Source organism: Octopus bimaculoides, chromosome 1 (genome assembly GCF_046866305.1).
Source record: "Octopus bimaculoides isolate indiv1 chromosome 1, ASM4686630v1, whole genome shotgun sequence".
NCBI classification, from domain to species: domain Eukaryota; kingdom Metazoa; phylum Mollusca; class Cephalopoda; order Octopoda; family Octopodidae; genus Octopus; species Octopus bimaculoides.
In genome coordinates, this window is record NC_142928.1 from 120,188,693 (window position 1) to 120,216,192 (window position 27,500).

Genomic DNA, 27,500 nt, shown 5'->3' on the forward strand with positions numbered 1-27,500 from the left:
AGTCATTTCAGTTAGAGAAGTGAAGGAAATCAGCAAAACAATGGGCAGCTGGAAGGCCCTGGGACCAGATGGAGTTCAATGCTACTGGATCAAAAGATTTGGTGAATGTAATTCACGAATAGCTACACAACCCAACACCTTGTTAAATGCCGACCAAGTAATACCAGAGTGGTGGACATTGGGTAGGACAGTGCTGTGCTTGAAAAATATCGAAAAACATGGTAGACAATTACAGGCCGATATTCTGCTTGCCACTTATATGGAAATTATTGAACGGAATAGTCGCAGAGTCAATGTACGGACATCTGGAAAAAATGGAGCCCTGCCACATGAGCAGAAGGGGTGCAAGTGTAAATGCAGAGGTACCAAGGATCAACTCCTGGTAGACAAAACTGTACTTAGAGACTTCAAGAGGAGGAAAACTAAGTTAGCCATGTCATGGATAGATTATACTAAGGCGTACGATATGATCCCACATTCTTGGATTATGGGATGTATGAACCTGTTTGGTATTGCATCGAATGTTGAGCGATTGCTTCAAAAAAGTATGACGAAATGGAAGACGAAACTGACACCATATGGAAGAAGTTTAAGTACAATAGAAATCAGAAAAGGCATCTTCCAAGGGGACTGCCTGTCCCCACTGATTCTGAGGAAAGCAAAGGCTGGGTATGTATTCAAGAGCCACCAACAAAAAGTTAACCATTTGTTATTCATGGATGATTTCAAACTTTATGGTAAAGATGAATCCCAAGTCAGTTCCCTCGCTGATACGGTGTATACTTTCAGTGCTGATAACAGAATGGAGTTCAGGTTGAAAAAGTGTGGTGTGTAAAACTCGAAGAAAGGCAAAATTAGATATATGGACAGGATAGTGATCCCGTCGGGGGAGGTTATGAAGCAAATAGAAGAGAGGGTCTATAAGTACTTGGGGATATTGGAAATGGATAAATTAATGAAAAAAGAAATGGCAGAAAAATTTAAGGTGGAGTAGTTGCGCAGACTGAGACTGATCCTTAATTCGAAATAAAACGGACAGCTATCAACACCTGGGCGGTTTCACTCCTTAGATATGGGGCAGGGATAATCGCATGGACAGAAGACGAACTAAACATTTTAGACAAAAAGAGAAGGCAGGTGCTGACTAGATATGGGATACTCCACCCAAAAAGTGACACAGACAGACTATATGTATCAAGAAAAAGAGGAGGATGAGGACTGATTGGATGCTAACACAGCATTAGAGCAGAAGAAAACAGCATAGCATGGTACGTAAAAAATGCCACAGAAACGCTATTATTGGAATTAAGAAGGTCAAGCTTGTGTAGGATGGAAGATTGCAAAGACAAAGCTGTGCACAAGGACTTGAGAATGAATGAAACTGAAAACAGGTGGATAAAGAAAATAATGCATGGACAATTTAATAGAGATGTTGAAGATAAGGCAGATAGAGAAAAAAGATAACTATGGATGACTAAAAGTGATTTAAAATCAGAAACAGAAGCTTTAATCTGGGCTGCCCAAGTGCAAGCACTAAGAACCATTTACATCATATACAGAATAGAAAGCACATCAGAAAGTGATAAGTGCAGAATCTGTGGACAAAACGGTGAAACCGTATGGCATATTACCAGTCAATGTACGCCAGTAGCCTAGAAAGAATATGAGACGTCATGACAAAATAGTAAGATTTGTCCATTGGACACTTTACAACAAGTATGGACTTGACAGAGCAAAAATGTGGTACGAAAATAAACCTGAAAGCATTTTCGAAAATGATGATGCAAAGATCCTATGGGATTTTATGATTCAGTGCGACCGTGAAGTAGAGAATAGGAAACCAGACCTGGTGTTAATTGAGAAAAAAACCAAACGATGCTGGATCATAGATATAACATGCCCAGCTGACAAGAAGGTAGCCGATAAAGAAGAAAGAAAAGTCGAGAGATATAACAGGTTAGCTTGGGAGGTTAAGCAGTTGTGGTCAAGGAAAAAGGTGGTAGTAGTACCAATAATTTTCGATGAACTATGAACAGTGAGTAAAAATCTTGAGAAGTACATGAACAAATTGGGGCTACAATAAGGGTGGATCACTTGCAGAAAATGGCACTGCTTAGAACCGCTCGAATACTCTGGATGGTGTTCGAAAAATAAGGGGTGTTACCTTAGTTCACTGGTAGTGAACAGCTGACACCGTAGTACATCTCCACCCTTAGAAGCTGTGAAAAGACAGTAAAATGATGATGATGATGATGATGATGATGATGATCCTGTCTACTATAGGCACAAGGGCTGAAAATTTGGGGAAAGGGGACTGGTCTATTAGCGAAGTCGCCCTGGTCGGAATTTGAACTGACAACGTAAAGGCAGAGAAATGCCGCCTGTCATTACGTCCTCAGCTCAAATTCCGCCGAGGTGAACTTTGCCAGGGTTAATATTAATAATGTAAAAGAAAGAATTTTAAATAAAATAAGTACAATAAATAACTGAATCAAATACTATGCAGTGCACTCAAAATGGGATGCGTTAAATAAAATGATAAAGCAATAAAACCATCATAGATGACATGCAAAAACGAAACACAAAACTCCAATTGGGCATCTAAATTGACCTTAGGTGACTGTTGTATTTTATATGATAAAAAGATATATAGGAAAATATACATACACACGCTCATCCATGTATATATAAAAGCACATTCACTTCTTTTCACCACCACTCCAGCACGCAAATTGGTAACAACTACGATTTTAACAACTGCAGAGGATGGTGGCGAACCTTGCTGTACTCTTTCACCAACAACTTTCTCTCACTCTTACCTCCTGTTTCTGTTGTGTCTGTAATTCAAAGGGTCAGCCTTGTCACACTGTGTCACGCTGAATATCCCCGAGAACTACGTTAAAGGTACATGTGTCTGTGGAGTGCTCAGCCACTTGCAAGTTAATTTCACGAGCAGGCTGTTCCGTTGATCGGATCAACTGGAACCCTCGACGTCATAAGCGATGGAGCGCCAACAACATACTCTTTATTCAAATTAATCACTTCTTTGAGTTTGCTTTTTTTGAGAAAGCATTTTGATAGCAGGTTCTAACATAGTGGTTCTTAGTATCAATTGGTCCTCTAAATGCTCATCTGTCAACTGTGTTCTCAGTGAATTCTTGATTTGCGTCAAGTACGAGAATGTGGATTCGCAATAGTATGTTGTAGAAAAGCAGGAAATCAGTTGGCGTGCATGTTAACGAAGGCGAGGATATTTTATCGCCTTTTTTCAAAATTTCAATGGAATCGTCCCTGTTGTCAAACTGAGATTTCAGGATATTATCTTCAGACATTTCAATAAGCTCCATTTGTAACTCTTCGGGAATCTTTGGTAAATCAACTAAGTGAGGCTGAAAAGCAAGTTTCAGAGTGAGGTTATGCTTTTCAAAATCACTGAATTTTTTGTTGTATTCTTCTACTAATGAGTCTAAAACTGACTTGTATTCTTCAAAAGATTCAGAGATATCTTCATTTTCACTCATTACTTTCGTAAACTGGGGAAAGTGTTCCTCTAAAAGTTGTGATTTAGCCAAAAGAGACTTAAAAAACAACTTTTTTATAAATGACCGAACTTTTGGCTACATATCATAAATAGATTTATTTCTGCCTTGCAATGAAATGCTTAACTCATTTTGTTTTAATATAACATCACATAAAAATGCAACATCTCTATAAAAGTTTGGATCTGATAAATCACAATGCTTACTGTTTCCTTTGAAAAAGACAATTATTTGCTTTCGTAAAGATACAATTTTGACCAATACTTTCCCTTGTGACAGCCAGCGTACTTTTGAGTGATAAGGCAATCTACACTTAATTACTTCATCATCCATCATCAGCATGCTTCTAAATTGACGATGCTTCGCGGCATTTGCTCGAATATAGTTTACAATACTTGTAACCTTATGCAAAGTGTCATTTAAAATGGCAGATTTTGCACAGAGATTTTGCTGGTGTAAAATACAATGAAAAGATATCTGTTCACTTGGATCTTTGGTTTCTCTTTTAATATGTGCAATAAATCCTTCATTCTTAGCCATCATAGCTGGAGCACCATCTGTGCACACATTTACCAAATTACTAATATTTAGTCCTACTTTGTGGCATTGCTCTTTGAAGTTGTTAAAATATCTATCCCCCCCTCTGCGTCCTTCCTTTAAGAGTGCCTAAAGCAAGCAATTATTCATATAATTAAAAATCATCAGTTATAGCACGAATAAAATACAATACTTGTGCTGAATCAGTGGAATCTGTGGATTCATTCAAAGCTACTGAATAATATACAGTTTCTTTTTGGATTATATTTTTCAGCTGCTCTCTTACATCACATGCCAATTCATGCTGTCGATAACCATTAGTTTTCCTTGAAAGAGGCACCTCCTTTTATTTGTTAACTTTATCTGGATCTATACATCTTACCACTTCTAAAATACATTTCTTTATGAGTTCTGAATCGATGAATGGTTTGCCTTTTTTCCCAAGCAAATATGCAACTTTATAGCTGGGTTCTGTCACACCTTTCCTTTGATGTAACACAGAATGGAAAAATTGCCTTTGCTTTTGATTTCTATCTTTCAGTTTCTGCACTGCTATCTTTCGAGACTCACCCTCTAATTTGGCATATTTATTGTCTTTATGAAGAGAATAATGCTGCTGTGCATCATCGAATTTCTTAACCGTTACAACTGCATTACCACAAAGCAAACAAGACATCTTTCCTCCACTATTCATTAAAAAATATTGTAATTCCTATTCTTCATTGAAGATCCTGTTTTCTTCTTTCAAAGTTCGTTTCAATTTCTTCGACGTGAAAACTGTTTTTATTCTGGAATACCGATAAAAAAATAAAAGGATGATAATGAATTAGTTTGGCCGGCCGCACACTGACCCAGAAAAAAACGATCTCAGACAAGATACGATAAACCTGCATCCAAGACCATGTTTTTGGTCTTGAATTCGGCAACTGTCACTACGATTCGAGAATAAATATCATCTAGATTCGTAATAATTTTTTCTGTAATTAGTACGATTATTTATCATTACCCAATTAATATAGAAATAATGTCAAATATCGACGGTTTCCAGTCAAAACAATGGCAATTGCTAAATTCATAACCAAGATTCCAAGAACATGGTTTCGGATGCTGATCGATCGTGTCTTATCTAAGACCGTTTTATCTGGAACAGTGTGCAGTAGGCCAAATAGAGTAGCAATGAATTCGATCATTATTACTAATTAAGACTCAGTGATAAAAAGGAAGTCTGCAAAACAACTCATGCAATGGTGAATGTACGCTTTCAAATGAGGCTTGACCTAACTAAGACTTACAATCTCACAAGTCACTATGAACTTAGTCACGACTATAGTTAACTGAGCAGCAGTACGTAGCGCAGTGAGGAGGGAGACGAGACAAGAACTCTGTATGTATCACGCGTGAGGTCACTCACTCCTACTAGGCTGGCGTGACTGACAAGGAAATGTTGCCTTTGTAGCCGTTTTGCTTTAAGTTTATATTCATTAGGTTCAAAGAAAAAGTGCTGCAATTTCTGGGAGTGACATCCCTCTCATCTATATACGTGTGTGTGTGTATTGCAAATTTATGAATAAAAAACTATAGACAAAACAAATCAAGGTCTTCAACAATATATATTAACATTTCCACCAAAGGCTGCAGAAGGCCGCAGCTTCCCCATCCCTGGTATAGACCAACGGCGTCGGATGGGAACTCGGATCAGAATGTGTTTAATGTATGTATATATGCATGTATACATATGTGTGCGCGGTTGTGTATATATAGGCGTTGCGTTGTGTTCTTGAGCAAAACACTTCATTTCACGTTGCGCTGCGGTCATTTCGATATCTGACATGTGCCACCCAGTTGCACTTGTACAAGTAATGTCGATTTGATGGAGGGAGTGAGCTTATGTCTACACAAGCATTTGAACACTATAAACAAATCATCTGTGTGGTTGTTCGGTAAGAAATTGTCGAACACTCATACGTTGTCTAACGACTGGAGAGTCCATTATATATATATATATATATATATATATATATATATATATATATATATATATATATATATATATATATACATGCTTACATACATATATATTTACACACACACACACACACACAGACACTCACACATATATATATATCACGGTATCGATAGGGCAAATAGTATTACTTACCTCCTCCCGAAAAATAACGAAACCAAAGACTAAAAAAACTACCGGCCTATAACATGTTTGTCTACTACCTATGAGATTTTGACATCTATTCTAGTGGAGAAGACATATACGTTTATGGAAGATAATAACCTCTTTCCCACTGAACAAAAAGGATGCAGACGAGGCTCATACGGATGCAAAGATCAGCTCGTAATTAATCGCATGATCCTTGAGAACTGCCATAACAAGCGCAGAAATATCAGCTATTCGTGGATTGATGATAAAAAAGCCTTTGACAGCATACCACATTCGTGGATTCTGAAATCACTGGACATTTTCAAAATTTCTCCTGTGATTTCAGATTTTTTAAAGTATAATATGTCACTATGGAACACGAAGCTCCAATTATATCATTCTAATGGAGTATTGCGCTCAAACAATATTAGCATAAGCTGTGACATTTTCCAAGGTGACTCACTTTCACCACTAATTTTCTGCATAGCACTAATACCACTCTCAAGTGAACTGAATAGAACAGGGTATGGCTACAAAATTGACAATATGCACTTCAAGTCTTCTTCAAAATTGCAGCCGCTTGAAACGAAATGTTCAGCAAGTTCTGTCGAACTACTGTTATTGTGCCTGGCGTCGAATCTGTGCCCATTAAACCTTTTGTTTAATCGTTCTGTTGTACAACCAACATAAATTAAGTTGTGTTTAAATTAAGTCTAGACGGAATAAGAACATAAGAGAATTATTGACCTCTATATCTGACTCCAAGAAAACGAACATTGGAGTATCTGCATGCTGTACCTTAAAGAACAGCCCCAAGAGAGGTAAGCCCTGTTCATTGTGCAACATGAGTGAAGTGAATTCCATTAGAAATCATAACAGAAATGTTATGATTTATACAGAAGGTGGAACATGTAAAGATTCCCATTTAGTGTACGCTGCAGAATGCACGAAACACAACTTAATTTATGTTGGTTGTACAACAGAACGATTAAACAAAAAGTCTTGCCCAGCGTATCGAGTAGGAATAGTCCAATCAGATCGCATATGCCTGATCCATCATATGACTCCATGTTCGAAAGCACCCTCTGTGTCGATAATCTTGACCCACTCTGCGTTCTCACTGAAGAGTAAAGTCTTTCTAGCATGGAAGATTATGTCCTTATCTTGTGTTCTAATTTCTATAAATACGCTTGGTGAGGGTTTATCTAGGAGTTCCTTAGAGATAGAAGCAAAGGAATCAACAATATCGAATGGTGTAAATCTCACTTTTTTTTATTCCTAATGGATTCAAACCAGTCAGCGACTTCTATACAATTGGACCATTCTACTAACCTAGTAGCATTTTTAACTTTCGCGTTGATTTTTCATAAAGTTTCTTTACTAATAACACCAATTTCTGATTTAGCTGGGTTAATAAGCCTACAGTTAGGAATAGATAGGAAGTTCTTTTTATGGTTTTTAATAGAACTGGACTTTTGGATCATGTCCAAATATGGCTAACTATTTGTTACGTTTTTTATACCCCCAAGATCACAGATAGAACCTGCTTTTTATATTGTGTGCACGTTCAAACATTTCATATCTTACATATATATTTTTATATTTTTACATATTTTTATATGTATTTTTCATATATTTTATTGCTTTATATATTTATATATTTTTTCTGTAGGTTACCTTTCACCCTGCATATTTGTGCTTGTGCGTACAGAGATGTGCATATGAACAGAATTGTGCGCGTATGGATATATATACGTGTGTGTGTGCGTGTGTGCGGATATGTATATGTGTACATGTGTATGGATGCATATATATGTATACTTATAGGTGTGGGGGGTGCATATATGTGTTTCACGCAAATGTGAGTGAACATATGCATATTTGCACATGCACGTGGGTGTGCGTGCGCGCATGTTTATGTATGTACATGCGCACATACGCAGACTCTATAAGGGTGAGTTTACCTTCGAGTATTTTTACTTTCTATTATTCAAGTCACTGCGCCTGGAATCGAGCTCGGAATCTTGGGGTTAGTAACCCGCGCTCTTAACCACTACGACATATGCCGGGCATATGACATAGTGGTTATTAATAATAATAATAATAATAATAATAATAATAATAATAATAATAATAATAATAATAATAATAATAATAATAATAATAACATTGAAAAATACCTTAGGAATGAGAACCCAGGTTCGAAATTTCCCCAAGACACCAGATGAAGGCTGGAGGGTATATCAACCGAAACGTTGTGTTAACAACAAACAAGATGAGGACAATTATCCGTCAAATGTAAATAATGTAAATAATGTACATATTATATTATAGATATATAAAATAATATTATATATATATATATATAATATAATATAATATAATATAATATAATATAATATAATATATATACATAATTCTTTTATTCCTTTATTTGCTTCAGTCATTTGACTGCGGCCATGCTGGAGCACCACCTTTAGTCGAGCAGATCGACCCAGGATTTGTTCTTTGTAAGTCTAGTACTTATTCTATTGCTCTTTTTGCCAAACTGCTAAGTTACGGGGAAGCAAATACACCAGCATCGGTTCTCAAGCGATATTGGGGAGACAAACACAGACACGCATTCACACACAAACACACACACACACACACACATACACACACACACACACATACATACACACACACACACACACACACACACACACACACACACACACATAATATATCTTCTATATATATAAAATATGTTGTCTGTGTGTGTGTTCTCAATGTACGTGCAAACCTCTGGACCAATCTGTACCATTTTTGAGCTACATGAATAATTTGACCTTGGAAATAACAATACGGTTTTGATTTATTTTTTTATTAAAAATAGATTACATTGCTTTATATATATATAATAAAGATTCACTTCTTCAAACCATTTTGTCAATGTCAACTTCCTGTGTTTGGTATTCTGATGTAGTGACTAAGTAACCAGCTATTTACACACACACACACACACACACACACACACACACACACACACACACACACACACACACACACAAACACACTCACTTATGTATACATCATTGTAGTTGTGATCGTTTCTGATAAAAAAAGAATTTCTAAAGGTACTTTCAGTTTTTATATTCTTTTCCAGCTTTCTATTTATCCATTTCTACGTACAGGTTCATTTCTGTACAAATTTTCCAATGTCAACAGGTCTGCCTGATATATAACTACTACCACTACTACGACTACTATCACTGCTAACCACTGCCATTTCTACTTTACTAAAAGTTCTGTCGCTAATTCGTGGCACTCCGTCGGTTACGACGACGAGGGTTCCAGTTGATCCGATCAACAGAACAGCCTGCTCGTAAAATCAACGTGCAAGTGGCTGAACACTCCACAGACACGTGTACCCTTAACGTAGTTCTCGGGGAGATTCAGCGTGACACAGAGTGTGACAAGGCTAGCCCTTTGAAATACAGGTAAAACAGAAACAGGAAAAAAGTGAGAGAAAGTTGTGGCGATAGAATACAGCAGGGTTCGCCACCACCCACTGCCGTTGCCCCGTGGAGATTTAGCTGCTTTCGCTCAATAAACGCTCACAATGTCCGGTCTGGGAATCGAAACCGCGATCTTATTACCGCGTGTCCACTGCCCTAACCACTGGGCCATTGCGCCTCCACGCTCGCTAATACTACAAATACTACTAACGCCACCACCACCACCACTACTACCAATACTACTACTACTACTGTCATCATCATCATCATTTATTGAGCTGACAGAATTGTTAGCACGTCATGCGAAATCTTTAGCGGTATTTCTTCTGTCGCTACGCTCTGATTTCAAATTCCGCCGAAGTCGACTTTGCTTTTCATATGTCAACAGGTCTGTTTTATATATATGAGACATATATTTGTATGTGCCCTCTATGGATGGCCAAACTGCTGGTGCGATGGTCAATGATCTCGTAATGCATGTGATCCCAAACATTGCACAAAACTTTAGCAACAGTGTGCGAGCCATCTTAGCTCCACGTAATGATGCTGTCGACAAAATCAACTGGGATCTCTTATAGCTGTTGCCAAGACAAGAACAGTCTTTCAAATCCTTCGACACTGTCATTGAGCAGGATCAGGCTGTAGTTTTTCCAACTGAGTCCCTGAACTCTCCACAGACATGAGGGATGCCACCTCACCACTTAAGACTTAAAAAGGGGGCCCCAATCATGCTGCTCAAGAATCTGGATCCACTTCGTCTGTGCAATGGCACCAGATTGGTGGTGAAAGCGATGCGACCCCATGTTATAAAAGGTAACAATAATGACTGGGAACTATAAGGGGGGGGATGTCTTCATTCTACAGATCCCGTTAATCCCATATGACCTTCTCTTTGAATTTAAACAGTTCCGGTTCCCAGTGAAACCAAGTTTCGCTATGTCAAAAAACATATCTCAAGGACAATCTCTGAAGGTTGTTGGACTTTACCTTGCTTCTCTCATGGGCAATTATATGTAGGACGTTCATGAGTTGGAAGTCCCAAAAATCTTTTCATGTATACACCAATTAAAGGACACACTCAAGACATTGTATATTTAGAAGCTCTAGGTAATTAAGCTGTGATTGATTTCCAGATTTGTTTCAATACATTTGTTTATAGTCATGTCATCTGATAGAATTTTTGTTAAATGTATTCATTAACAGGAGAGAAGTGCCCGGAGGGTGGTTCATCTCAAATCTATGCATTTTCAGGTTCAACGTGTTTCAAATAAGTACTGACAATTGAAGGTGATTGCAAAGACAAAAAACTACCTGTGAAAATAGCGGACAAAATATGTTATTGGCATATACAGTTGGTACCTCAGCTAATAGCTGCTGAGAACTGCATAATCCACGTTTCATTTTACTTCTAGATTTAAAAGGCATACTTAAATTTCATTATTTTCAATAACCTGGAAACGTCAAGTTATTAATGATTAAAGTTGGTATCTCAGCTACTAAGAGGTGAGACCTGCGTAATCTGTGTTTCATGTTAGTTAGAAATCTAAAAGGCATTTTTAAATTTCATTATTTTTTAACCCAGGCAATGCCGGGTATTTCTGCTAGTATATATATATATATATATATATATATATATATATATATATATATATATATATATATATATATATATATATATATATATATATATATATATATATATATATGTAGTATATGTATAATATATATAATATATATATTATATAATATAGTATAATACAATATATATATATTATATATATATATTATATATATATATATATATATATTATATATATATATTATATATATATATTAAATATATATATATATATATATATATATATATATATATATATATATATATATATATATATATATATATATATATATATATATATATATATATATATATATATATATATATATATATATATATATCTTTATATATATATATATATATATATATATATCTTTATATATATATATATATATATATATACTCTTTTACTCGCTCCAGCCATGCAGTCGTAGCCATGCTGGAGCACCATCATAATCTTTCTGACTTCCTCAGTCTGGGTGTTTCACATCACCACTCCTGTATGTGCCTTTGTCCCAACTGTTGGTACATTTGGTGTATAAGGGAGTTAGATTTCGCTGCCCTTGTCTATACCTCATGTAGGACTGTTGATTCATCCGGTATTGGGGAGAGGAGGATGTCTAGTTCCCTTTTGAAGACATCTGCTTCCACCTTATGCAAATTTCTTCATTTTTGTGGCAGGGCATTGAAGAGCTTTGGGCCTTTGAACCCTAGACTATTACAGTACGCGGTCCTGAATTTAGATGGAGTGGATGGTACCTTTAGTACAATACCACGGCGGCCAGTTCTGGCATTTATATAGCACTCAATCCCAAAGTTAGGTACTAGCTCTTCTAGGATTTTCCAGATGTATATTATAGCATATGTCTCACGCCTTCGCTCGAGGGAGTAAAGCTGCAGTTTTCTCAGCCTATCCCTGTAGCTCATCTGTTGCACTGTTTCAATCTTTTTAGTGTAGTGGCGTTGGACTGCTTCAAGCTCCGCTGTTAATTTGGCACTATGTGATGACTATAACTGGGAGCAGTAGTCCAGGCAACTGAGGACAAAGGTTTTCCACAGGGTCAACATAATTCTTGGTCTCTTCTCTTGAAGGATCTCAGTATTCATCCTGCCAGTTGTCTGTACTTTGCTGCTATCTTGCTAATGTGCATATGAAATGATGCGTCATTGCACATGCTGATCCTCAATTCTATCACTGCTCTAGGATTGTAGTACCTTCGGGTCCTGTAAATGTAGATTGTACTGTTTTCGTGAGTTTATAGTACAGTGCTTGAAATTTTCCAGCATTAAACTGCGTGTTGTTTATTTCGGCCCACTTGTATATTGAATTTGGGTCCCGCTGTAAGCTTGTGACATCATCTTGCATGTGATAATTTTGTATCATCGGCATAGCTAGTGACAGTGACTCTCCGAGTGACTGTGGGCATGTCTAAAAGAGCTGTTACGAACAGCAATGGCACCAGAACAGTTCCCTGGGGGACACCACTTAGGATTTGAGTTTCCTCAGAAAAGGCACCATTGGCTGCAACTACCTGACTTCTGTTTTTAAGGAAGTTATGCAGCCACTCTCCCAGTTTACCAGCAATACCAAGGTCTCATAGCTTATGATTTATCATGCCATGATCTACCTTATCAAATGCCTTTGTGAAGTCAAATGACCGTCTGAATGGTCAGACAGCTGTTTCAAAATCCACTCATGGTGCTGTAGGAGCTGTGTGAGGCAGCTTCTTCCTGGACGGAAGCCATACTAAGTATTGTTCAGTAGGTCATTATCATCATTATCAACTTCTTTCTGATGATTCGCTACATGGCTTTACTGACATGTGAAGTCAGAGAGATTGGCCTGTAGTTTTTGGCCTCTTCTCTACTTCCACCTTTGCGGATAGGGCATATAATGACTTCGTTCAGCTTTTTAGGAAGTATACCACTTTGCAAGGAAACTTTGGAAAAGTAACAGAAGTGGTTTCGTTAAAGCCTGCTTACATGACTTTAGGACAATAGCTGCAACGCTCCGAACCAGTGGCGGAGCATGAGCTCATTTCATCTATGGCCGCTCTTACATCTGTTTCCTCAATGTTGATGTAATCGATGGCTGGCGCCTCCTTTTTTACAGCTGCAATATCATAGAATTCAGATGAGTTTTTTTTTTTGCATGTGTCCAACGGGGAAGTAAATACACTTTTAAATTGTTCACTGAGTATCTCACTTATCCTTCCTGTGTCCGCCGTCAGCGAGTCAATCCCTTGGAACAATGATCCTATTCTATATTGTATTGTGGCGGTTGCCTTTGCGAATTTATAGAAAGCTTTGAGATTTGTTTTTATGCTTTCCACAGCCCTTTTCCCTCTCCCTCTGCTCTTTCCCTTTCGTGAGAGAGTTTGATCTTGCTTTCAATTTCTAGGAGCATCCGTGTTAAGATAGACTTCTCTCTGTCCTTCAGTTGCCTATTCAGCCGCTTTGAGATCTTTGACCTGCGTCTCATGAGGATTTTTCTGTCCCTGGGAATCTTGTTTGACAATGTGCTGGCCTTTCTTTCTGGGATATATTTAGTGCATATAGCCTGCACTGTTGACATAAACTGGCTGAGTTTCAGATCAATGTCTTGCAAATACAAATTGTTGGACCAGTTTCGTTTGTGGATCTCTTTGTGGATTGGTTCCCATTTTGCCTTATGGAAAGTCAGGTTGGATAAGGCTTGAGTCCTCCTGATAGGATAAATACCAACAGTTCGTACAGGACCATACATAGTTCAACAATGTTGTGATCTGAGAGTGCCGTTGATGTCAGCTTCACATTATGGATAAAGTCCACATTATTTGTGAAGCATAGGTCCAATGTGTTATTCTCCCCGGTGGGCCTGAGTATCACTTGCTCAATGAACAGCATATTAGAAAATTCAAGTAATAACTCTACATGTTTTTGTTCATGCATTGACATCGAAGACAGGATGTGACCTCTCTCGGATTTGACATGTGGGAGGTTGAAATCACCCAGGAAGAATTTGATGATATTCTAATCAAGGTTTGTTAATATCTCTTCGATGTGTTTGAGGCTATCCTGAAATTTTCTATCATATTTTGTGGTATTCAGCGGATGATATACTGTGCATACAGCTACATCAACTTGCTTTATATGTATTATCAAGGTGTCGCAAACTGAGTTTGACAGTAATATGAAAGGTATGATATTTTCACGGATGTACATAGCAAATTTTTGGCTTCTTTCTCTTCTGTCTATACGAAATACAACATACCTTGGTATGTGAACTTCCGCATGTTACATCAGGGGCTAGATGCGTTTCAGTGAGTGCCATGCATATTGTTTGATTGCATGGAGCAAGTTCTTTTAGATAGAGAATTTTACCTCTGTTGCTGAGCTGTAGCAGACCTCCAATGTTCAGTAGGAATATGGGTGCAATAATGGGGTAGGTGTTAGTGGTGGTCATCCCGGGCCTGTCACCTGAGGCGGTCTTGTGCATTGGAATGCGTGACTTTGAGTTTGCATCTTGTGCATCTATGTCAGCTGCTGTACTATCTTCTGGGCCATGTTCACAAAAGACTGTTGTTCGATAGCTGCAGTTCGTACAGCCTCTGCATATTGCCTTTTGAGGGGTGCATTCTGCACCCCTCAATATATAGTATCTTTTGAATAATACATATATATATATATATATATATATATATATATATATATATATATATATATATAACCTCTGGATCAATTTGTACCATACTTGGGGTATATGAATAATTTAATTTTGGAAAGAATAATACGGTCTTGATTTTTTTTTCTTAAATAAATAATATTGCTCTCTACATAAAGATTCACTTCTTCAAATCGTTTTCTCACCTTCCTGTGTTTGAACTTCCTGTCTTTGGCATCTTAACCAGCTATTTACACACACACGTATGTATACATCATTACAGTTGTGACGATTTCTGATTTAAAAATGAGTTTCTAAAGGTACTTTCATGTCAGAAAAAAATTTCATACGGAGATAGACGTCTTTTTCTCAGTTAGTTAAATGAGGTACTGTATATTGTACATTGATTTTCCATTACATATTTCGGACATCTTTATAACAAGTCGCCTTATCAAGACTTGATAGTTCATGTTTAAATCTCATGTGATTATTCATGGCGCAAATCGACTTTTTAACACTTTCACTTAACTGTTTTGTTAATGTCAACATTAGTAACTAAGTAACCAGCTATTTACACACACACACACACACACACGTATGTTTACATCATTACAGTTGTGACGATTTAAGATAAAAAAGAATTTCTAAAGTTACTTTCATTTTTTATATTCTTCTCCAGCTTTCTATTTGTGTAAGATATATACCTCTGTGAGTATGTGTGTGTGTATGTGAGAGAGAGAGAGAAGTTTCATACGGAGACTTCATTTAATTGATCAATTGTCAACAGTAGTATTTGTAGTATTAGTATGAGCAACACAATTTTTACTTGTCGTAGTGATAGTAGTAAAGTAGAAGTGGTAGTGGTTAGCAGGGATAGTAGTCGTTATGGTGGTAGTAGTTATATATCAAGAAGACATGCGGACATTGTAAAATTTCTACAGAAATGAATCTGTACGAACAAATACACAAATAGAAACCTGGAGAAGAATATAAAAATGAAAGTATCTTTAGAAATTCTTTTTTATCAGAAACAGTCACAACTGTAATGATGTATACATAAGTGTGTGTGTGTGTGTGTGTGTGTGTGTGTGTGTGTGTGTGTGTGTGTGTGTGTGTGTGTGTGTGTGTGTGTGTGTGTGTGTGTGTGTGTGTGTGTGTGTGTAAATAGCTGGTTACTTAGTTACTACGTCAGAACTGCAGACACAGGAAGTTGACACAGGAAGTCGACAAAAAGAGGGTTTAGCTATGGGTTCGCCATTAACAATGTGAAAGGCCTCTCCGAAAAGATACAAAAGATATGCGACCCATGTGACATCAGGACAGTATTTGAGAGTAATACAACACTTCGCAAATATCTCCTTCGAGTAAAACCACCAATAGAAGAGAATATGACCAAAGACCACGTGTACTCCATCCCATGCAGCTGTGGTAGGTTATACAAAGGCGAAACATGTCACCCCCTCAAAATAAGGGTAGAGGAACATCGCAAAGCTGTGACACGGGGAGATAATGATAAATCGGGTATAGCTGACCATGTATGAAAAATTGGAAACCACCTCCCCTTGGGGGATGAAGTTAAAATAATAGATACAGAACGCCACTAGAAAATGCGAAAACTAAAAGAAGCAGCACATATGCTAGGACACAACAACCTCCTAAGCAGACCGAGTGCAGATATGAATATCATATGAGAACCGGTATTAAGGAAGGATAGGAAAACATTGGATTTATAAGCCCTAAACTTCACTCCATAATTGCCCACGGGCATATGGCGTAGTGGTTAAAAGTGCGGGCTACTAACACCGAGATGCCGAGTTCAATTCCAGGCAGTGACCTGAATAATAATAATAATAATAATAATAATAATAATAATAACAACAACAACAACATCGGGAAAATACCTTAGGAATGAGAACCCAGGTTCGAAATTCCCCCAGGACACCTGATGAAGGCAGGAGAGTACATCAGCCGAATAGTTGTGTTAACAACAAACCCGATGAGGATAAATATCCGTCAAATGTAAATAATGTACATAATTCATCATTTCTCAAGTTTAGAACTTTATTATTGATAAAACGGTTTGAAGAAGTGAATCTTTATTATATATATAAAGCAATATTATTTTAATAGTTATCGCCAAGCCAACATGGCAGTCCCAAAATTAGGACGAAAGCTGCCGTGAATTAGCTCCAAGAAGCCATCGCCTCTAGCTAGCTATGTGACACACAAAACCTGTGTCCTTTATAACCTTCGAACAGGGGAGGTCAGCAGCTTCCCCTTGCTGGTTTGGCATCTGCAGACTAGACTAGTTTCTAGTTTCAGACCCTGAAACTAGTCTAGTCTGCAGATGCCAAACCAGCAAGGGGAAGCTGCTGACCTCCCCTGTTCGAAGGTTATAAAGGACACAGGTTTTGTGTGTCACATAGCTAGCTAGAGGCGATGGCTTCTTGGAGCTAATTCACGGCAGCTTTCGTCCTAATTTTGGGACTGCCATGTTGGCTTGGCGATAACTATTAATTTCCAGTACCGCTGCCGTAGTCTCCTTTAGAGAGACTTAGAAATATTAATAGCAATATTATTTATTTTTAATAAAAAAATAAATCAAGACCGTATTATTATTTCCAAGGTCAAATTATTCATGTACCTCAAGTATGGTACAGATTGGTCCAGAGGTTTGACCGTGCATAGAGGACACACACAGAGACAACGTATTTCATATATATAGAAGATACATACATACATACATACATACATACATACATACATACATACATACATACATGCGCTCATGTATTTATGTACACATACACATATACACACACTCATACATATTTGTTTTTGTGTGTGTAAAGTGTGTATGAGAGAGAGAGAGAGAGAGGGGGGGGGGAGAGAGAGAGAGACAGACAGACAGAGAGACAGAGACAGAGATAGAGAAAGAAGGAAATAGATAGGGAGATTGTGTGAGTATGATGCGTGGGCAATCATGATGTTTTTAACTGCAAATACCTGTTATATGTTTGCAGAAGTGCTTTTTGAAAAATTCTCTTTATATTTATTCAGAAAAATAACTTATGGAGTGTTGGTATGGAGGAAAAAGAAGATGGAGACGGAGAAGACGGAGTCAGAACGTTGTGAAGAAGACAACGAAGAGATGATTGTGTACAAAAGTTAGTGACATAACCGTACTGCGTGGTGGTAGGAACAAAGCCAAATGCCATACAATGGACCAACCTTTAACGAAAAAAATAATAAACAATCCTAATAGTAAAGAATACAAAAACGAAAAGGAGTGTAAAGATTTGTCAAGATATTTCTAGCATAACATTGCGACTTCCTATGACAGTTTTGCATTACTCACCCAAATAACAGTATGGCGTTAACAAAGTACATATCCAACGTCAGCAGTAGTGGCCAGGCAAGAAGTACACAAGCCATAAATACTTCAGATAGAAATATATCAATACAAAATAACACAATGGAAGCACAAATTCACTAGACTCACTCTAATCATCATGCATTACTACGTCTACACTGTACTAATGCGAATTCATTTAACATATGCGTTTTACTCCATTTCCTAAATTTGTATATTTACTCAAGTACCCCAAATAACAAGGAGTTTCTACCTCATAAACAGGAGTTACACCACAGTCATTTTGTGATCTTTGCTACCCTGGTATCTATTAACCAATTTATTTTGTCGGAGTTAATTATTAACTTAGAGAAAATAAATACATATAATTATATATGTGTGTGTGTGTGTGTGTGTGTGTGTGTGTGTGTGTGTGTGTGTGTGTGTGTATGTATGTATATATATATATATATATACATCGTGGCACTGCCACAGTTACGACAACGAGGATTCCAGTTGATCCGATCAATGGAATAGCCTACTCGTGAAATTAACGTGCAAGCGGCTGAGCACTCCACAGACACGTGTACCCTTAACGAATTTCTCGGGGAAATTCAGCGTGACACAGAGTGTTACCAAGAGATCTGGAAAGTGGCCATGGGAACGAGAATGGGCCCCTGTTCGTTGGCTACATTGAGGCCCAAATATTCTCCAGTTTCACTGGTCCCTCTCCCAACTGTATCGGTGCGACCTCGCTCTCCCACGAGCAACTAGACTCCTTCCTCTCTTTTATCAAATCTTTCCATCCTGCCCTCCAATTCTCCTGCACTTTTTCCAACACTTCCGTCGCCTTTCCCGACATTTTGGTCAGCATTCGTCACTCCAGTCTCACCACCACTACAAACACTACAAACACACAGACTCACACTCATAACTCAACTTCTCCTCTTCCCACCCTAAACACACCAAGCTCTCCACCTCCTATTCACAATTCCTCCGTCTGCGCACGCTCTGCAGTGACGACAATGATTTTGAGACTCAGTGTCAACTCATGGCTCACCACTTCATCCCTCGTAGATATCCTCTCACCACTATCCGCACCGCTCTTACCAGAGCACTTCCGTGGAACGTGCATATACGCACACATGTATAAACATAAGTATAGATTTTGTTTCAATTTTACTTCATTTTGTTCCATGAACAGAAATTTTATTTTTGTTTTCTTTTATTCTTACTTTCTGTTATTCATTATATTAATTTACTCATATATTATTTAACTCAACTTTCATGTTAATATTATTATTAAATTGAAATAAAGGAATAAATTTACGCATGCGTACTCACATACACGCATAGTAAACATGTTTATATATTATGTATATTCCAAAAATATCCTAATACAAACCTTATTGTTCTCTAAAAACCCTTTCAGTTTTAATAGTTTCATTGTTAATATCTTCAGTGTGTATATAATATATACCCAGTGAAATTATTAATACTGAAATAATTATCTCACTTACATATATACATGCATACATACATTCATACATACATACATACATTCCTACATATATACATACATATATACATATATACATATATATATATATATATATATATATATATATATATATATATATATATGTCTGTCCTTGGCTGGCCTCAAATCTCACCTGCGAACCCATGGAAAACAAACCTCACCCAGCTATTCTGATTATATGTCTGTGCACACGTTTGAATGTGGTGTGTGCCAGAGGGTTTGCAAATCCAATGGGGGTCTTAAAAGACATGTTAGGATCCACAATGAGCAGAACTTACTTGCAGGTATTGGTAGTGCAAATCAGAGGTGCAATCTGTGTGGGTGTTTTTTCAAAACACTTTCTGGTTTAAAAAGCCACATCAGACGCCATGAAAGGGCTAAGGTGTAGGTGCAGGAGGTGGTCAAACTCTGTTTAAGGAGTAGACAACCACCATATATATATATATATATATATATATATATATATATATATATATATATATATATATATATATATATATATATATATATATCAAAAATTTTAATGAGAGTTTTGACGCTAATATCCATTATTATTGAAGTTATATATATATAACTTTTATTCTCACTCTGGTTATTTTCTCTCCTTTGTGTTGAAGTGTGTAGGCTCGAAACGTAAAAGAATTTTTTTTCTTTCCCGAACATCAAACTATTACACCTGCTTTTTGTTCATACACCTGTCTTCGCCATTTCTTTTTTTCTGCAAATTTCAAGTATAACTATATACATATACACACACACACATATATATATATATATATATATATATATATATATATATATATATATATATATATATAGTTTTAGGGAAAAGAGCCAAGGTTCATGAACTCATCGATGAAAATCCACTGTCACATATAGAAAAATTAATAAGTAAAAGTACAATAAATAAGTATAATATAATATAATACAAAGTAAATATCATAAGATAAAGATAATAAAATGACTACACGTGTTTCATAAACAATTTTCAAATAGAAAGAAACTTTAATACAGTTTTTGAAGTGTAAAAGTGATTTTTCTAAACAAAATCATTTTTTTGAAAAATGTTATGAAAATGAGGATGTTACTAACCGTTTTGGGGAAGAATTTTTTTCTAGTGTGTGCGCGCTTTCGTTAAACATTTTCAAACACACTTGCTCTTAAAGAGGAAGTTATCAGTTTTGTGGTAATGGTAGTATTATTTCCGGTTTTTTGGTCATAAATATTCTTTTACCATTGTTTATTATATGGAATGTTGGCTATTTTCGGTTTAACTTCGGATTTAGAATTCTTATAAAGTATTCTTCTTTTGCCTTCGTAGTTGTACAATTTCATTGTTTATTTTGTAAAATGGGAGTATTTAAAATGTTCCACTTGCACAGATATCAAGATGTTTACCGCATGGGACATTCCTAAGAGATGAATTCCCTAATTTGTTGTTTATGCGCAGTTACACGGCTGGTTAGTTTCCTTCCTGCCTCTCCAATGTAGTTTTCATTGTATTGTGGCATGAGATGCAGTAGATGAGGTTTTTGTGTTTTGCAATTTATGTTTGCATTCACTTTTAATTCTTTCCCATTCTTGAATCTTTTGGTTGTCCCTTGCACAATTAATTTGCATGTTCCACAACAGCCGCCTCCACAGTTGGTTACTTGCAACGTTTGTTTTTCAAATGTGAATCTCGCCTTTGTTAGGAGTCTCTTGAGGTTTGGTGGTTGTCTTCGACTGATGATAATTTGTGAATTTTTAATTTTTAATTCGAGATTTGGTGATTGATGTAGAATTGGGAGGTATCGTTTCGTTGAGTGCAGGATGTTGTGGTTTCTAGGATTGTGGGTAACTTTCTCTCACTCTTACTTCCTGTTTCTGTTGTGCCTGTAATTCAAAGGGTCAGCCTTGTCATACTGTGTCACGCTGAATATCCCCGAGAACTACATTAAGGGTACACGTGTCTGTGGAGTGCTCAGCCACTTGCACGTTAATTTCACGAGCAGGCTGTTCCGTTGATCGAATCAACTGGAACCCTCGACGTCGTAAGCGACGGAGTGCCAACAACAATGTATGTGAATGTTAATATATATATATACATATATACAGATTTGAAACAGGTAGTGTATATGTATCTATGTAGAAGCGTATATGTTTGTGTGGTTTGTACATATACACATATATATCTTTCAAGATATTTATACATGTTAAGAGACAGTCAGACAGACTGGCAGATAGATAGATAGATAGATAGAATAGGGAACACAAAGAGCAAACTTATTACATAGATGTACACAAACACACTGGTAATATAACACAAACTAGCACATATACATACATTATTCTACAAATAATATAAGGTAACACGCATACGTTCATTTTCCTTTGTGTGTGTGTTTCTGCCTGTGTGTCTTATAGTTTTGTGTGAGACTCTGATTGCATGCATGTAATCAGTTCAAGGCCAATTGCAGCCGCAGGCGTCTGAAAGGCTCACCGTCCATAATTATTAATTTCAATTTTTGGAACGGTTCTACCGCTGTGATCTAATCAGTTTCAAAATATATTTGCATGCATATGTTGTACAAATTTTCAAAATTATCAAATCAAAATTTACATTTAATATTTCATCCACATAATGCTAGTCAGAATTTTCACCATATTAAAATGGATCTGTGTCAGTTGTTTCGAAGAAATATATATAACTTATTCGTTCAAGTGAGCTACGGACTTATTGAATTTGCGTGTAACTGGCTGAATATTCCACAGTCACTTGTACCCTCGTCATAATTCTCAAGTAGATTCAGCGTCAGACACTGCGTGACGTGTTTCAATAATGTTCATCAACGCAATTTCACCCACAAGACTTAGATCGACTCAAGGTTAAGACAAAAGACACTTGTTCATGATACGAGGTAGTGATATCGAACCTAAGATCTCGTAACTGTGAGGAAAACTTAATCATTTGTCCGCGATAAATTTGTTACGTTAATCCACCATAAAAGCTGGGTTCTGTCACACCTTTCCTTTGATGTAACACAGAATGGAAAAATTGCCTTTGCTTTTGATTTCTATCTTTCAGTTTCTGCACTGCTATCTTTCGAGACTCACCCTCTAATTTGGCATATTTATTGTCTTTATGAAGAGAATAATGCTGCTGTGCATCATCGAATTTCTTAACCGTTACAACTGCATTACCACAAAGCAAACAAGACATCTTTCCTCCACTATTCATTAAAAAATATTGTAATTCCTATTCTTCATTGAAGATCCTGTTTTCTTCTTTCAAAGTTCGTTTCAATTTCTTCGACGTGAAAACTGTTTTTATTCTGGAATACCGATAAAAAAATAAAAGGATGATAATGAATTAGTTTGGCCGGCCGCACACTGACCCAGAAAAAAACGATCTCAGACAAGATACGATAAACCTGCATCCAAGACCATGTTTTTGGTCTTGAATTCGGCAACTGTCACTACGATTCGAGAATAAATATCATCTAGATTCGTAATAATTTTTTCTGTAATTAGTACGATTATTTATCATTACCCAATTAATATAGAAATAATGTCAAATATCGACGGTTTCCAGTCAAAACAATGGCAATTGCTAAATTCATAACCAAGATTCCAAGAACATGGTTTCGGATGCTGATCGATCGTGTCTTATCTAAGACCGTTTTATCTGGAACAGTGTGCAGTAGGCCAAATAGAGTAGCAATGAATTCGATCATTATTACTAATTAAGACTCAGTGATAAAAAGGAAGTCTGCAAAACAACTCATGCAATGGTGAATGTACGCTTTCAAATGAGGCTTGACCTAACTAAGACTTACAATCTCACAAGTCACTATGAACTTAGTCACGACTATAGTTAACTGAGCAGCAGTACGTAGCGCAGTGAGGAGGGAGACGAGACAAGAACTCTGTATGTATCACGCGTGAGGTCACTCACTCCTACTAGGCTGGCGTGACTGACAAGGAAATGTTGCCTTTGTAGCCGTTTTGCTTTAAGTTTATATTCATTAGGTTCAAAGAAAAAGTGCTGCAATTTCTGGGAGTGACATCCCTCTCATCTATATACGTGTGTGTGTGTATTGCAAATTTATGAATAAAAAACTATAGACAAAACAAATCAAGGTCTTCAACAATATATATTAACATTTCCACCAAAGGCTGCAGAAGGCCGCAGCTTCCCCATCCCTGGTATAGACCAACGGCGTCGGATGGGAACTCGGATCAGAATGTGTTTAATGTATGTATATATGCATGTATACATATGTGTGCGCGGTTGTGTATATATAGGCGTTGCGTTGTGTTCTTGAGCAAAACACTTCATTTCACGTTGCGCTGCGGTCATTTCGATATCTGACATGTGCCACCCAGTTGCACTTGTACAAGTAATGTCGATTTGATGGAGGGAGTGAGCTTATGTCTACACAAGCATTTGAACACTATAAACAAATCATCTGTGTGGTTGTTCGGTAAGAAATTGTCGAACACTCATACGTTGTCTAACGACTGGAGAGTCCATTATATATATATATATATATATATATATATATATATATATATATATATATATATATATATATATATACATGCTTACATACATATATATTTACACACACACACACACACACAGACACTCACACATATATATATATCACGGTATCGATAGGGCAAATAGTATTACTTACCTCCTCCCGAAAAATAACGAAACCAAAGACTAAAAAAACTACCGGCCTATAACATGTTTGTCTACTACCTATGAGATTTTGACATCTATTCTAGTGGAGAAGACATATACGTTTATGGAAGATAATAACCTCTTTCCCACTGAACAAAAAGGATGCAGACGAGGCTCATACGGATGCAAAGATCAGCTCGTAATTAATCGCATGATCCTTGAGAACTGCCATAACAAGCGCAGAAATATCAGCTATTCGTGGATTGATGATAAAAAAGCCTTTGACAGCATACCACATTCGTGGATTCTGAAATCACTGGACATTTTCAAAATTTCTCCTGTGATTTCAGATTTTTTAAAGTATAATATGTCACTATGGAACACGAAGCTCCAATTATATCATTCTAATGGAGTATTGCGCTCAAACAATATTAGCATAAGCTGTGACATTTTCCAAGGTGACTCACTTTCACCACTAATTTTCTGCATAGCACTAATACCACTCTCAAGTGAACTGAATAGAACAGGGTATGGCTACAAAATTGACAATATGCACTTCAAGTCTTCTTCAAAATTGCAGCCGCTTGAAACGAAATGTTCAGCAAGTTCTGTCGAACTACTGTTATTGTGCCTGGCGTCGAATCTGTGCCCATTAAACCTTTTGTTTAATCGTTCTGTTGTACAACCAACATAAATTAAGTTGTGTTTAAATTAAGTCTAGACGGAATAAGAACATAAGAGAATTATTGACCTCTATATCTGACTCCAAGAAAACGAACATTGGAGTATCTGCATGCTGTACCTTAAAGAACAGCCCCAAGAGAGGTAAGCCCTGTTCATTGTGCAACATGAGTGAAGTGAATTCCATTAGAAATCATAACAGAAATGTTATGATTTATACAGAAGGTGGAACATGTAAAGATTCCCATTTAGTGTACGCTGCAGAATGCACGAAACACAACTTAATTTATGTTGGTTGTACAACAGAACGATTAAACAAAAAGTCTTGCCCAGCGTATCGAGTAGGAATAGTCCAATCAGATCGCATATGCCTGATCCATCATATGACTCCATGTTCGAAAGCACCCTCTGTGTCGATAATCTTGACCCACTCTGCGTTCTCACTGAAGAGTAAAGTCTTTCTAGCATGGAAGATTATGTCCTTATCTTGTGTTCTAATTTCTATAAATACGCTTGGTGAGGGTTTATCTAGGAGTTCCTTAGAGATAGAAGCAAAGGAATCAACAATATCGAATGGTGTAAATCTCACTTTTTTTTATTCCTAATGGATTCAAACCAGTCAGCGACTTCTATACAATTGGACCATTCTACTAACCTAGTAGCATTTTTAACTTTCGCGTTGATTTTTCATAAAGTTTCTTTACTAATAACACCAATTTCTGATTTAGCTGGGTTAATAAGCCTACAGTTAGGAATAGATAGGAAGTTCTTTTTATGGTTTTTAATAGAACTGGACTTTTGGATCATGTCCAAATATGGCTAACTATTTGTTACGTTTTTTATACCCCCAAGATCACAGATAGAACCTGCTTTTTATATTGTGTGCACGTTCAAACATTTCATATCTTACATATATATTTTTATATTTTTACATATTTTTATATGTATTTTTCATATATTTTATTGCTTTATATATTTATATATTTTTTCTGTAGGTTACCTTTCACCCTGCATATTTGTGCTTGTGCGTACAGAGATGTGCATATGAACAGAATTGTGCGCGTATGGATATATATACGTGTGTGTGTGCGTGTGTGCGGATATGTATATGTGTACATGTGTATGGATGCATATATATGTATACTTATAGGTGTGGGGGGTGCATATATGTGTTTCACGCAAATGTGAGTGAACATATGCATATTTGCACATGCACGTGGGTGTGCGTGCGCGCATGTTTATGTATGTACATGCGCACATACGCAGACTCTATAAGGGTGAGTTTACCTTCGAGTATTTTTACTTTCTATTATTCAAGTCACTGCGCCTGGAATCGAGCTCGGAATCTTGGGGTTAGTAACCCGCGCTCTTAACCACTACGACATATGCCGGGCATATGACATAGTGGTTATTAATAATAATAATAATAATAATAATAATAATAATAATAATAATAATAATAATAATAATAATAACATTGAAAAATACCTTAGGAATGAGAACCCAGGTTCGAAATTTCCCCAAGACACCAGATGAAGGCTGGAGGGTATATCAACCGAAACGTTGTGTTAACAACAAACAAGATGAGGACAATTATCCGTCAAATGTAAATAATGTAAATAATGTACATATTATATTATAGATATATAAAATAATATTATATATATATATATATAATATAATATAATATAATATAATATAATATAATATAATATATATACATAATTCTTTTATTCCTTTATTTGCTTCAGTCATTTGACTGCGGCCATGCTGGAGCACCACCTTTAGTCGAGCAGATCGACCCAGGATTTGTTCTTTGTAAGTCTAGTACTTATTCTATTGCTCTTTTTGCCAAACTGCTAAGTTACGGGGAAGCAAATACACCAGCATCGGTTCTCAAGCGATATTGGGGAGACAAACACAGACACGCATTCACACACAAACACACACACACACACACACACATACACACACACACACACATACATACACACACACACACACACACACACACACACACACACACACACACACACACATAATATATCTTCTATATATATAAAATATGTTGTCTGTGTGTGTGTTCTCAATGTACGTGCAAACCTCTGGACCAATCTGTACCATTTTTGAGCTACATGAATAATTTGACCTTGGAAATAACAATACGGTTTTGATTTATTTTTTTATTAAAAATAGATTACATTGCTTTATATATATATAATAAAGATTCACTTCTTCAAACCATTTTGTCAATGTCAACTTCCTG